Consider the following 14,465-nt stretch of genomic DNA (forward strand, 5'->3'; position numbering starts at 1 on the left):
TAATTAGAGACATATTCTCCAACTCCATCTGATCTATGACATGCAATTTTACGACTCAGCTCATTTTTAGCATGCTTCTTGAAGTCCTTGAATGCATCAAACACATCATCCTTATGTTTCAGTATGTAAAGCTAAGTATACCTGTTGAAATCATCAATGAAGGATACATAGTAACGAGCACCCCCAAACGAAGCATTATGAGACAAATCCCATACATCAGAATGTACCAATTGCAAGGGTCATGATCTATTCCGTACATGTCTCATAAATGAAAACTGTGCTTGCTTTCCAAACTGATATCCATCAAATACATGTCCAAATACATGATACTTGAACTCAGGCAGTCCAAGCACAATATCCTTTTGTTGGATAGATTTTAGCTTTTGTACATTCACATGGCCAATCCACTTATGCCATCTCTCAACATCCCGTGTAGCACCATCATCATGTGCAGAAATGGCTACTTTCAATTATGGAATTGACGCATCAAGAGTAAACATTCAGCCATCTCTTCGGCCTCTAGCAATCAATTTGCAGCCATTACCATATTCTTGAACAAAGCATCAATCTCTATTAAATCTCACCTACAAATTTTGTTCTTCCATCTGTCCCAACTAATAAAAGATTCTTGGTTATTGTAGGTACATGTAGTATATCATGTAGACTCTTTTTCTTGCCATCACAAGCATCAACAATGGAACAATTCCTGTGTGTTGAATGTCATGTTGGGTGTCATCCCCAGTACATACATAACCATGTGAACCTATAGCCATCTCATCAAACCATTATCCATGGGGTGTCATATGATTTGAAGCCCCTGAATCAATGTACAATCTCTTATCTCTGTTATGCCCAGATGCATTCTTAGACACATGCTACATGGCAAACAATCCGTCAACCTGCTCATCATGAGCACCACTAGAAGATGCATAGTGCCCATATTGTTTGCCCTTTACCTTCATATCTCCCTACTTCTTGTAACAATACTTTGCAATGTGTCCATATCTGTCGTAGTAATGAAAACCCTTATCTTTGTTTGATTGATCATTTGGCTACCATGAACCACATACACCACCTCTACCATGGGGTGATCTCCCCGTACCTCTAAAGCCACCAAATCCGTGTTGGCCCTATGTATGTGTACCATGTCAAGCATTCTATTGATGCTATCCATCGAGTGTCTCCTCGACCTCGAAAAGAGCCACGGCCTCTGCCGACTCTACCAAACTAGCTAGAGTAAAGAACTGTGTCTCTGCTTTGAGACATACTAGAACCTCTATTTAGCCCAAGCTAACTTCCTCATGCAGCAACAAAGAAATCAACTCATCCCAATCAGGGGATTCAACTATCTCAAAAATAGACATATCAAATTCTTTATACTCTTTGCCAAGTCCATTCAATGTCACTGCAATCATATTATCCTCAGACACAGAAGATCCAATGGTGGCAAGCTGATCCACTATATTCTTGATCTTTGTAGTGTAGACCTCAATGCTTCTGCCATTCCTAGATATGTTATTGAACTATTGGTTTAGTTGAATCTTTCTTGCATGTGTTACATTTCCATAATTCTTCATGAGTATGTCCCATGCATCCTTTGGGGAACTACATCTAGTAATCTGTATAACCATAGCATCTGATATATATAAGGAAAATCAATGTAAAACTTTGCATGCTCTCTCAGTCCATATCTTATGAGTCATTTTCTGATCATTTGTTGGATTCCTTTCATGTATTTTAGGTCCAGCCCATCACCTATACATAAGTCCCAATAACCTCTACCAACCAAAAAAATCCTCATACCAAACTTTCATAAAGGAAAATTTTTGTTGTCCAGCTTTTCTCCCACAATTTGAGTGATATTATCAGTTCCTTGAGCATTTGCTATAGTTGCAGCTTAGGTATTCAGTGATGTATACAACCTGTAAGTATCTGACTCCTTTTCCTACAGTTCAGAACTACTTTCCTGCTATTCAGGATAGTTTCTTGCGATTCAGGACAGTTTCTATGACAACCTGCTTGCTATAAACTATATTCCAACAATGAAAAAACATAGTCAACTGAGCATAAACCAAGCTCAAATCAGTTCAAAACATTCTATGGTAGTGGCAAAACATCCCAGCAATATAATATGTCCATACAAGTATCAATGTTTGTACTGTATGCAAGTGCAATACCAAATATAGCCAGTCCACTGCTATAACCAATAGTATTTTCTCTATCAAAACAAGAGTATTAAAACCTCAAAACAGCCCCAAAACATCTCATTCAATTCCCAAAAAGCATTTGCCACTCAAGTGGTATGATCCAAGCATTTGTCACTAGCAAATAAGCATCACAGATACTTCAACCTTGTAGATATATTATTTCCAAATTCAGCATAGCAACTAGTTCACTGTTTCCAGCTTGCAAATAAGCTCCAAAACTGAGCATTTAATAATACAACATCATGCTCAAATTTATGATAATAAGGACATATACATTGTTAGGGTGAAAGTCACTAGTGCCCTGGAATCACCTGCTGTTTTACTGTAGTAAATAGCTAGTTTGCACAAGTCTGTGCTAAATATCTCAAAATCTATGAGGAATTTGAAAAAAAAAAAATCTGCAAAGTTGTAGACCACATCAAAATGACTAGGACCTTGGGGCCGTCTCTTCAAAAACCATTTATGTAGCAAGATATAGCTTCTGCAAAAAAAACAGGCTGTAGGAACAGTCTCCTTTGATGACATTTTCTTGAGATCTGATGTCTTGATGTCAAGTGGCCACTACCAAGCCTTTAGGCTTCAGGCATTCAAGCTCTGATACCATGTTGGAAGAGAGGGAGAGAGACAGAGTGGAGCAAAAGATGAGTCTCAGCTCATTGTTATTCTTCTTCCATTATTATTCCATCATACTAACTGAAAGAGACTTACACATATAGGCATGACTAACCAAGACTAACTGTGGTTAAGTCACTGACTACACTGACTTATTGAATGTCACACATGTGTACGGCTATATCCAGCTAATGTCAGTCACACCCATAAAGATAGACTAACTGAAGAGTAATGAGAGCTTGATATTCTAACAGTATTAGTACTAGCTGGAGGGTGTGACTGCAACAACATTAGTGGTCCAACATTGACTAATGCAAGCCTAGAGGATCATGATCAATAAGAGGAGTTTTGCTACGACAGACAAGAAGTTTGAGTGTATCTGGAAGTGAAAATGGAGTTGAATATGAAGTCATGAGCTCCAGCTGAGCTAGACGGAGGCGAAGTGGTGCTGGAGGAGCAATGTTGTGCCCGACTCGGCTCTGATACCATGTTTAAAATGTCATATCTAGAGCATGGCTATGGTGGATGGAACACAAAGACAATGATCATGATGACATAGAATGAAGAGACGAACTATTACTCAAGTGAATTAGGTTCCAAGATGGAAGCTTGGACTCATAAACACAATCTTGAGTATGACACTGACTATGATTGAAAGGACAAAGTACGGTTGTATTCCATCCTTGAATGATAAGAAGGTACATCACTTTATAGGCACATGATGGTTCCTTTTTCTCCACTATGCTTATGGATTCAGGCATCCTGCATTTCAAGCATCCTTTCTAGCAAACTGCTTGTGTCTTGCACTATTGCTCCATTCAAAGAGGCTGTGACATGGGTGTAATTGCATATTTCTCAACAATTCCTACTCCATAAGTTTCACTACAATTAGAGACTGCATCCATACTAGTCTTCTTAGGAGCCTCCTATAGCTATAACCTAAGCCAAATCGAGCAAGTTGGAAGAGCTTCTTACCCGTTTCTTGCTTACTTGCTTTCATACTCCAACACCTTCACATAAGCCTTCAATCAAGGTCCACACAGCTAGTGTGGAATGGCTATGATATAATGAAAATAGACAAGAGAGGAGAGACATGAAGCACCCAAGAGCACACACACACAGAAGCAATGGAGACTTGAGAACACAAGGAGATGGGGCTGAAATCTTCTTTCTCTTCTTTCTTCTTCCTTAGAAAAAAAGAACTAATTCTACAACATGGTAAAAGACTAATATGAAATTACCACAAGGTATGCATATGCAGTCACTAAGTGTGAATCGCCTAGAAAGAAGAGATGGCATAATAAATATGTCATAACCAAGGATTGACTATGTGGGTATAGTTCATAGTTGTAGAATTATTGGTCTTTCTTCATGTCAATCATCAAGTACACTAGTGAATAATATCCTACCACATCACCAAGGTATGTAGTGGATGCTAGCTCTTGTAGAGCTCAACATCTCAATAGTTTGGGCCTTATGTGGTGAAGCATGTCTATGACAATGCTACTTATGTGCTTACAGAGCTTGATAGGATATTCTTGAGGATACTTATTATGGATAAGATTTTTTATCCGTGTACACCCAAAGAGAGGTTCTTTATCCTTGGGAAATTTCAAGAAGCTAAGCCCAAGCAGGGCAAACAAAAAGGGCAATCTTGATGAGGACGAGACCCTGATTGAGAAGGAGGAGACTCTATTCCGCAATTCCATGACAAGGAGACCCTACTTCGTCAACTTGAGAGAAGGAGACTCTACTCATGAGATGAGGAGACACTATTCCATTCAACCCAAGGAGGGGATATGCTAAAGGTCTCTCATCATCTTCTACCGAGAAGAGAAGAAGTTGAAGAACCCTATTCTATTCTAACAATCCAATAGAAGTCATACGTCTACTCATGTCCCTACTCCATCTACTATAGAGAGAGAGAGAGAGATCATACGTATTCTCTCACCTTTGATCTATACTAGAGAAAGAGCTACTCTTATTCTTACCCTTACTTGCCAAGGTGAGAGAGAGAGAAGTATTTCTCTCCACGAAGCAAGAAGAACCATCTGCGAGGCCTACATTATCGAATCTCACAATAACGATCATCATCATTGAGAGTCTTACACCATTGCTAGCCGGTATTACTATCGTGTTCTTCTTCTACAAATCATATTTCCATCATGGTTTTGAAGAGAAGGAATTCAAAAGCGGAAACCGCGAGTGGCCCTGCTAATGTGGAAGTAACGGTTGGAGTTGCCTCACGAGAGTCACTAACGGAGTCACAAGCCTTGGTAACAACCCTTTACCAATCGCGATACCATAGTTTCTTCTAGAAATTTCTATCCAAATTGAATAGAAATAAGATAAGTCTCTTAAGAAATATTGCGATCTTAGAGCATTCACTTGGTAAATTCTTAGAACATCTTATAGGTTAGAAACTATTAGGGAAATTATGAAAACCTAGAACTCAAGAGAAATCATGAGGAATTTTTCAAGACAAATTTATTAAGAATGAAATCCTGAAGAAATTAGCCAAGGATATATTTTCAATCTAGAAGCTTTGATAAAAGATTTTAAAGACCGGAAATATCTCCAAGTTGAAGAAACTGACTTAAGGCCAAGTAACTTGGGTTACAAGAATGTCATCATAAACCTTAAACTGGGAAGTTAGAGACTCCAAAATCTAGGTACTCTAGTTAAATTCCAAGGGAAAGAGCTCACTGTGTGGAATTCAAAGGTCGATTGCTATGAGATCAATCATCACTTGAAAGCTGCATGATTGTTTGAAGTCATAATTTCTTGAAGACATCAACCCTATTTGTGATTTTCTAGATTAAATCTTGATTGAATTGAGTATTGGAATATATAAAAATTAAGGAGCCATATACCTCCCCAAAGAATAGGTGCTAAATCCCCATACCAAGAGGGGATGTTTTTACCGCCGCGGAAGCATGGACTACCTCAGATGGCGAGAGATCTCCTAGCAGGGATTGCATTAAGTAGGAGGTGGATAGCATGCCAGGGAGGGGGATTTGGCTAGTAAATCCTTTACGCACCTAGAAACGAGTTCTACTTAGGATACCTAAAAACACTAGCTATAGGTGGATTTGATCTTGGTGACGTGCAAATGCGTCGGATCAAGCATCACGTGAAATTGTAAATTTTCTCCTGTATGGGTAGGAGAACACAAATTATGGAATATAATCAATGATTTTTTTAAATTTTGATTACATGTCCATAAGTAAATTATGCAAATGAATAACTATGCATTAAGGGATTTTTAATTAATGAATTTGTTTTTATATGTTTCACGTAATGTGGTAGGTAATTAGATAACTAAGAAACTTCATAGAGGGAAGTGGGTGGATGGGTTCCTGACGAATTTAGTCCTATGGTAGGGCGGTCTCGATTAGTTGAGAGGTTTCCCAAAAAACAAACACTAAGAAGAAACTCTAGTAAGGGCTGATTCATCGACTTACGTAGGGTTTGGTCTTACAACCAAATAATAAATTATCTTAGGGGAAAGGTACAATGGCTGTGCCGGAGCACTGCTAGGGATTTCATAAATCCTTGGTTTGCTATTGGAAAAAAGTGTTGTACTCCATGAACCAAGGGTAATGGCATTCTCTCCTTTCGGACAAGAAGCCTCTGGAAGGACACCTCTGGATGTGAGTTAGTTGGTAATAGGTGACTATTAGGTCAATTAGGAACCTTGAGGTCGATTCTCCGTGGGTAACGACAGAATGCTTCCCTTGCGGGATAGACCTAAGTTAACTGGGCGAACGAAATCGGATCGTTCTGGTTAGAGCACGGATGGCAACAGCTAGAAGGTAAACTCTAGGCGACGACTACAATGGTACTCATCACGTAATTAAGGTAGGTAGGTTACAATTGTGATCACAATCAAGAGAGTAAAAAGCTTATGGTGGATTGATATTCATAAGGTTGTAGGACTTTGAATTGTCTTATAATTCTAATGAGGAGATCAAGGTAGTTTTAGTGGAAAGGATATAGCCGTACACTACAAGAGAAAGGCCCTATAGACGCGCATTGTACACGTGAAAAAGCGGGCGCATTTATAAGCGCATGTATCAACGCATCTATTCACGCTAGTTTAAAGAACGCGTCTATATATCCACGTTTATAAACGCGCTTATAGATGGGAAAATAAACACACATATTTTTCATTTCTCATAAAGTCCCTGAAAATGACCAAACCTCTTAACAGCTAGTATTTGTTTGAATAGGGCATGATTGGATGTATATACGACATAATTACACCTAGATCATAAACTAGGACATGATATACATGTATAGGATCATACGAACATGATATACATGTATAGGGCATATACATGTATAGGACATGATATACATTACCAACTTTACTTCTTTCTGAGTATTACAAATATACATCCAATCATTAAAAGCTAATTATATATATATGTGATTTCATGCCCTATATACATCCAATCATGCCCTATACAAATGTGATTGGATAGGGCATGATGATTAGATGTATATACGACATAATTATCAGAGAAGTGATTGATATATGCACATGTTGCATCTATTGTGCACTTAACCTAGCCATGGCTAAAACTTATAGATCAAAGGTTGACTTTTGCATTTGCAATATACATATATATATATATATATATATATATATATATAGAGAGAGAGAGAGAGAGAGAACTGATCAATACACTCACATGTCTCATTTGTTGTACACTTAACCTAGCCATGCATGCCAACTCATAGCATGAGTAGATTGATGTAAATCAATTGGCTTGTGCACGTGCAAACTATTCCAATCATGTCAAGGTGCACTTATAGCTCATATATAATTTTAGATAAGGTGGACCACATGTAGCCAATGTGTACATGTCCTCTTTTCATCATCTTTAGCCAGTGTGTCCAGTTGTTGGTGGCTAAAATAGATCACTCTAAGGATACTTTGCAATACCAACAAGCCAACTACAAATCTCTTATCTATGAAATGTATAAGTAAATTAACTTGGTTAATTTGATGAGGTCAAGTTTTCCTTCCATGGACAGTGTGGTTGGCTATATTCTACTTCAAGGTTAGAGGAACTTACAGAAGTCAATGGAGCATCCTAAAAATAACGATACTCTAGTTACTATATCAAGTCACTTCATGTACATATCTTTGATTGATTGATGGATAATATGCCTTTCTCTATCTCTTTCATATACACCTTCATTGCATTATCTCTCTCTAGCTAAAAACCATTCGTGCTTTATCCACCTATTGATACTTGCATGCAATTGTAAGTGGGATGGTCTAGTAAGTCACCACATATGTGCCAATTGACTTGCCAATGTGTTATCTCTTATCCTCACGCTTTGTTATATATGTCACCACATAGGTCAATTGATTTGCTAGTGTACCATCTCTTATCTCAAGATTTTCTATATATTTCACCAGTATTCTCAATCAAAAACATCATATCAAGCATATCTTGCATTAATCAAGCAGATTGGCCAACCCAACATGAATGAAATTGTATGAATAGCAATGTAGATCAAGATCTTAGCTTAAATCAATGACATCTTTTGGCACAATATAAATTGTTAGAGTTTAACTACAATATATAATGCCTGCAAATAAGAAAGAGGCTTTATTTGTTGGACCACTATGCACATATAATCTATATATGTCATATTCCCTAAATGCATACATTGATACTTAGAATATGGAGGCAAACATTTTGATATTGAAAGACTAGGAAAGTCATGTCATGTTGATCCAAAAACAACCAAAAGCTAGCATTTAATCAGTTTAATTGTTCCTGCGCGTCTGTAAGCGCGTGTAATAGGTATTATCTGCGCATATACATGCACAATTACACGTGCTTACAGACGCGCCACACAGATATTTAAAAAAATTTAAAAAAATTGTGACTTTCTTTTCAAACCTATGCTTTCTTGCGTTTTTTGCGCGTTTTCTGCAGCTCGAGATCGACATCACTACTCATGTCTATCTATCACTTCATGAAGACAATGAGGCAAGGAAATAAGAGTAAAAAGAGGACAGGAGGAAAGAAGAGCCAAAGGGTAAAGAACAAGAAACAAACAGCAAGGAAGAGAAGAAGATTGAAGCAACTTACCAAGGGAAGGGAGAAGAAGGACAAGGAGCTTGCAACCTAGCCACCACCCATTGGAACAAGCAAAGAAGGTGGTTCTTCTTCTCTCTCTCAATCTTGTTTGCTTTCTCTGTCTGTTTGTCTCTCTCTTCTCTCTCTTTACATGCTATAATCCGTCATCTATGGAGGTTTTTTTGCACGTTTTTTAACCAAGTTTGAAAAGAAATGGTCCGACTGTGCACATTTGTCAGCGCATCTAGATGACAGTGTAGACGCATGTATAGAGGTGATAATAGATGCAGTAACAGATGCACACAGAGACACAGATATAGACGCAAGATGTAATATGTTTTATCTGCACATGGTAATATGATTTTTCTTGTGTAGATGTGGAATCCTGGATCCTCCAGCACTAATCCTGAGTTGGAACGCATGAACAATACCTTAGTAGAGTTTTCTAGAGGTGTTAGTAGCTTTTTTGGAGGTTTTCCAAACAAGGAGAAATTCATGGGGGAGATGACCAATTATCTTGGGTGCCCTCCCACTGCAGAGGAGGTTTTCAGTGTGATGTCTGGGACACCTATCACATCTTTGCCTAGCACTGCTGCACAAACACCCAACCTTGGCACACCTCTACTAACAAGTACTCCATGCACTATGCATACACATAGATCAGCTGATGCACATGGATCAACTGAGGTACATGGATCGACTGAAGCACGTGCATCTACAGAAGCACGTGTATCGAGTGACGTAGAGGGTAGTACTCGTTGAGGGAGGAGGGAGAGTCGTGCGGGAGGATGAGGAGGTCGAGGGCTTTGTGGGGGTTTCCTAGGAGGTGGCTCTCGATCACCCTCACCGGAAAATGAGAGAGGTGAGCCTCCATAAATGTACTACTCTGACACTGATGTTGGTGGTATCTTGCATGACTCTGAAGGGAGGGAAGTGATAGCCTACTTGAGGAGTATCATGCATGCCATATACAAAGATTGCATGATTCCCTTCAAGCACCAAAAAAATGGTTTGTGGCAAGAGGTGCTGCAGATAATACATAGAAGGTACCCTTATCCCGAGAATTCACGATTCTCAGATGATTGGGGATGGTCAAAGGTGAGAGACGTGCTTCATAACAAGAGGTCTCGCCTTATGACGCGCGCCAATGAGTCACTGCAGAGACAAGAGCAGGGGCACCCTGGATATGGCCAACCACCCAATTGCCACCAGAGGGAGTGGAAAGAGGCCAAGAAGAGACCAGCGGAGAAAATGACAAGTCACCAGCATGCAGAGGCACCACGTATCCAAATGGCAACCATGGGATCGTTGCATTATGGATCGGGTGGCAGGGAGTCATGGGAGGCTGAGTTTGTAAGTATTATTTGATTTCTTTTTTTAAATTTAATTTTGTAATTTGTTTCACTTCATTATGTAGTGTGTTCTAATACGTTGTATGTTCAAATTGTTTTGTAGTATCATATCGTTGGTAGGATGCCTACTCCTAGAGAGGTAGGCTACCATCGAGGTCATAACCGGGCATCCACTTGTTGGGAGCATTTCTACGAGGAGGGACTCATAACAGAGGAGCAATATAAAGGTGCCATGAGGATTCCACCACCACAAGAGGTATGTTTTATTTTTTACATGAAAAGTATAGATAACTCTAATTTATTATTTGTAATTGTATTTATATACCTTAATCCTTTGTGTAGGCGAACCTTGATGCAGTTGAGGATAGCAGTAGCGGTGGCGGCAACGGTAGCAGCACAGGCAACGGTGGTGGTAGCGATGATGATGCCTCTTTTGAGGAGATATAGAGGAGCCTCATGCATTCATGCCTCCCCTTGGCTTGTAATTTTCATTTTTGATATGTATTACTTTCAGCTAGTGCTTGCGACCATGACCATGCTTGAGGTCACAAGCACTAGAACTCATCATGTAAAAACGTTTCATCTATATATATGAAATTTTGTATTCTACATACATTGTTTTGTTTTTAGTATCCAATCTTCGAAATAATCTTTCTCTATTTTCCCTAAGCATACAATTTGATGTTGATGGGGGAAAAAAAACCAGAGAGCACATGCTCTCTGGTTTTTTTTTTCATACCTCTGTTTTGCGCGTCTATCAGCGCATCTAAATTGCAGAATAAATGCACGTCTATTCTCGTCAAAAACTTCCAGAGTAAACGCTTTTTTAGGCACGTAGATACACGCATGTATAGATGCACAATATGAATATATCCACTTTTTTATAAATTTGATTATATATTTATGTAGCGTGTCAATACGTGTGTCTATTTGCGCGTCTACATGGGCGTGTAACTCTGACTATAAGTGTGCTTTTAGACGCGATACTGTAGATGCAGCAATAGACACGATAATAAACGCACCCGATATTTTTTATCACGGTTCAAATATTGCGTCTACAAGTGCGTCTATGGAGCCTTTTTGTTGTAGAGGTAGTTAATGGGAATATGCAACACAAGCTCTTAAGAATGATTGTGATGAAAAGTACACCAAGTTGATTAGTGAAGGATGCCATCCAAAGTGGCACAAATATTGGAGGTTGCTACAGCATGGATTACACAATTCTCATCATTTTTTATCTTGGTAATCATGCAACATGAATTCAAAGAAGACAAATCCATCTGGGAATAATCATAAGACCTTGCAACGTACATGTGAAGAAAGGGAGTGTGAGGATTAGGAGTAGCCATTCGTGCCATATCAACACATACAATAGTGAGCTCATGTGAATTTGTAGTTCTTTTAATAGTAGACCAATGAGTTCATATGGTTAAAGGGATAGAAACAAGTTTCAATATTGTTGGACTAGGAGTGTCGCATCTCAAAAATACACTTAAAATCAAGGTTTCCATCAATAATCTATACAGGAACAAACTTTAGAAAGTATGCTTGAGTGAGAAGAGGTGACCAAACCCTTAGGTTATGGTGGAAATAAATTTGCATAAGGTGGCACACCTGAAATCTACCATTTTCAAACTCTCATTCACCTCTTTATCATAGTACTCTCACTTATGTATTAGCTTGTCTATGTAGAATCTTCCATTTCTCCAACTTACTAACTTGAATATATGCTATCCTTAGTCTTGATGGGTGACATGGGCTGTTCATGCTCCATATGATAAATTCTCATGAGAAGGGCTCTTCTACTAGAAGCTACTAGTGGTGATTTGCATGTCATTGATGCTGACTTCTCAGACTCCTAGTTTATGTTACTTCTCAGAATCTTGGTTTATTTGACTATTACCTATGGATGGGCGATTATGTGTAAAGGAAACATCCTCAAAAACCATTCTCTTCGAGAAGGAATTACATGCTAATTTTGAAGTGTGATATCCATGGTATTTTAGATGCTACACTCATAAAATTTAGTGTATTTTTCTCTCATTGGTGACTCTTGATCTATGAAGATTACATTTCTTATACAATCTTGCTTTGACTCATTATTCCTTGCTGCAGATTGTGGCTTAATATGAAACTCTGTAGCAATGTGTAATGAAGTATTTATTACTTTGTAAGAATATGTCTCTTTCTATCCATTTAATGTGGTGTTCATAATGTCATTTGTAAATTTAAATATTGTGCATATTCACATGCAAATTTATACAAAAAGATAAACACGCATGTTATTGCAAATGACACCTTTATGTCTTTGCTCCAATTCTATTGTAATGTCCCTATTCTCCTCCCTCTACTTCCTCTTTCATTACTATTAATCTAACTATCCTCTCTTTTTTCTCTATCATCTTTGTTCTCTATTTTCCATCTCCTTTTCTACTCTTTTCTTTTTGTACTTTCTCTCCCCTTTCTCTATACTCTCTTTTCCCCCCTAAGGGGTACACCTTATGTAACATGTAAGATATTATGTGAATTCAAAAGAAATGGTATTTTATTTAGTAAAATTTATATGATTATATTTACAAAAGCTTTTTTAAATTAAAATTTTGAAAAAAATAAGTAAGTTTGGTAAAGTAAAAGGTGCAATTTTATGGCCTTATAGCATGCTTTAAAAATATATTTCTTATAATACTCTTTAAACACACATTATATAGATGATTTTTTATATTAGGTGAATCCCTCAAGCCTTTTCCTCTTTAATATTCTATCTTCTCTCCATTTTCTCTAATCCCTCTAGCTACCCTTTTTCTCTCTCTCTACTTTTTTTAATTGTCCCTTAACTCTTTGTCCCTCTCTCTACTCCCTTTAGTTCCCCTCCCTTTTCTCTCTCTACTTTTCTCTAGCGGCTCTCTCCTCTCTACTCCCTCTCTCTAGTCTCTTTTTTTATCTCTCAACTGTACTTGCTCTACTTCCTTTAGCTAGCCTCTCTTTTTCTCTCTCCTCTCTCCTCTCTTTTCTTCCTCTTTTCACTCTCTACTTTCTCTTCTCTGTAGTTTCTCTCTCCTCTCTTCTCTCTACTCTCTCTCTACTCCCTCTTGCTCTTATATTTACTCCAATTATACTTGTTTTGATCCCTACTCTCTACTTTAGCTACCCTCTATTTTCTCTCTCTCTCTCTCTCTCTACTCATATAAAATAAGTCATATATCATTAATATATTATTTAGTATACTCAATTAATAAACATTAATTTTATATTAAACTAATAATATGAAGTAAGTCTATCTCTATGCATTTCATATTTAAATAATTATCTTTTATTTCATGTGTTAGACTAACAAAAGATATTTATTATATGTTAAACTAATAATTAAAAAATAGTGAATCTACATATTTGGATACACTCAATGATGACTAATACTCCAAAGAAGTGCTCTACTAGCCACCTTACCAATCGCATTATATGGCTATATTAAAAAGATTTCATATGTCACAACAATTAATATCTTTCTAAATATTATTTCCTCTTTCTCTTCTCTCTTCTTTTTCCCCTTCCCCTCTCTCTCTCTTTTCCTCTCCTCTTGTTGATAACTAATAATTAAATGTAGTGAATTTATATACCTAAATACGCTCCTCAATGACTAGTGCTCTAGTGAAGTACTCTTCTAGCTACTTCACTAATCATAGTGTGTGTATATGTCAAAGAAAATGTATATGTGACAACAATTAATCTCTCTCTAGATATTCTCCCTCCTCTCTCTCTCTCTCTCTCTCTCTCTTTCTCTCTCTAAACCTTCTCTCTCCTGACTTGACCTCTCCCTCCACTTCTCTCCTTTTCCCTCTCTTTCCCTCCCTCTGTTTCTCTTCTCTCCCTCGTTCTCTCCTTCTCAATGCAAATCAGAACTCTAAGAAAACACGTAAAACTTCACTAATTGAAATTATTTTGAATTAATTTTTGCCAATCAGAATGAAAAGTAATATCCTGCTGATATGTATCTTTCATAGCAATCAAAGAATCAAAAGATATGACAGAAATATTATGAATTGCAGGTCTTCTACTCAATGCATCAGCAACTACATTTTCTTTTCCAGGTTGGTATTGAATGATAGGATGAAAACTTTGAATGAAGGAAGCCCATTTGATATGACGGTCAGAGATTTGGGGTTGGCTAAGTAAATGTCTAATGCTTTGTTGGT

Source organism: Lygodium microphyllum, chromosome 26, assembly GCF_053477565.2.
Source record: "Lygodium microphyllum isolate KBCC chromosome 26, Lygodium_microphyllum_v1.1.10, whole genome shotgun sequence".
In the NCBI taxonomy this organism is placed as follows: domain Eukaryota; kingdom Viridiplantae; phylum Streptophyta; class Polypodiopsida; order Schizaeales; family Lygodiaceae; genus Lygodium; species Lygodium microphyllum.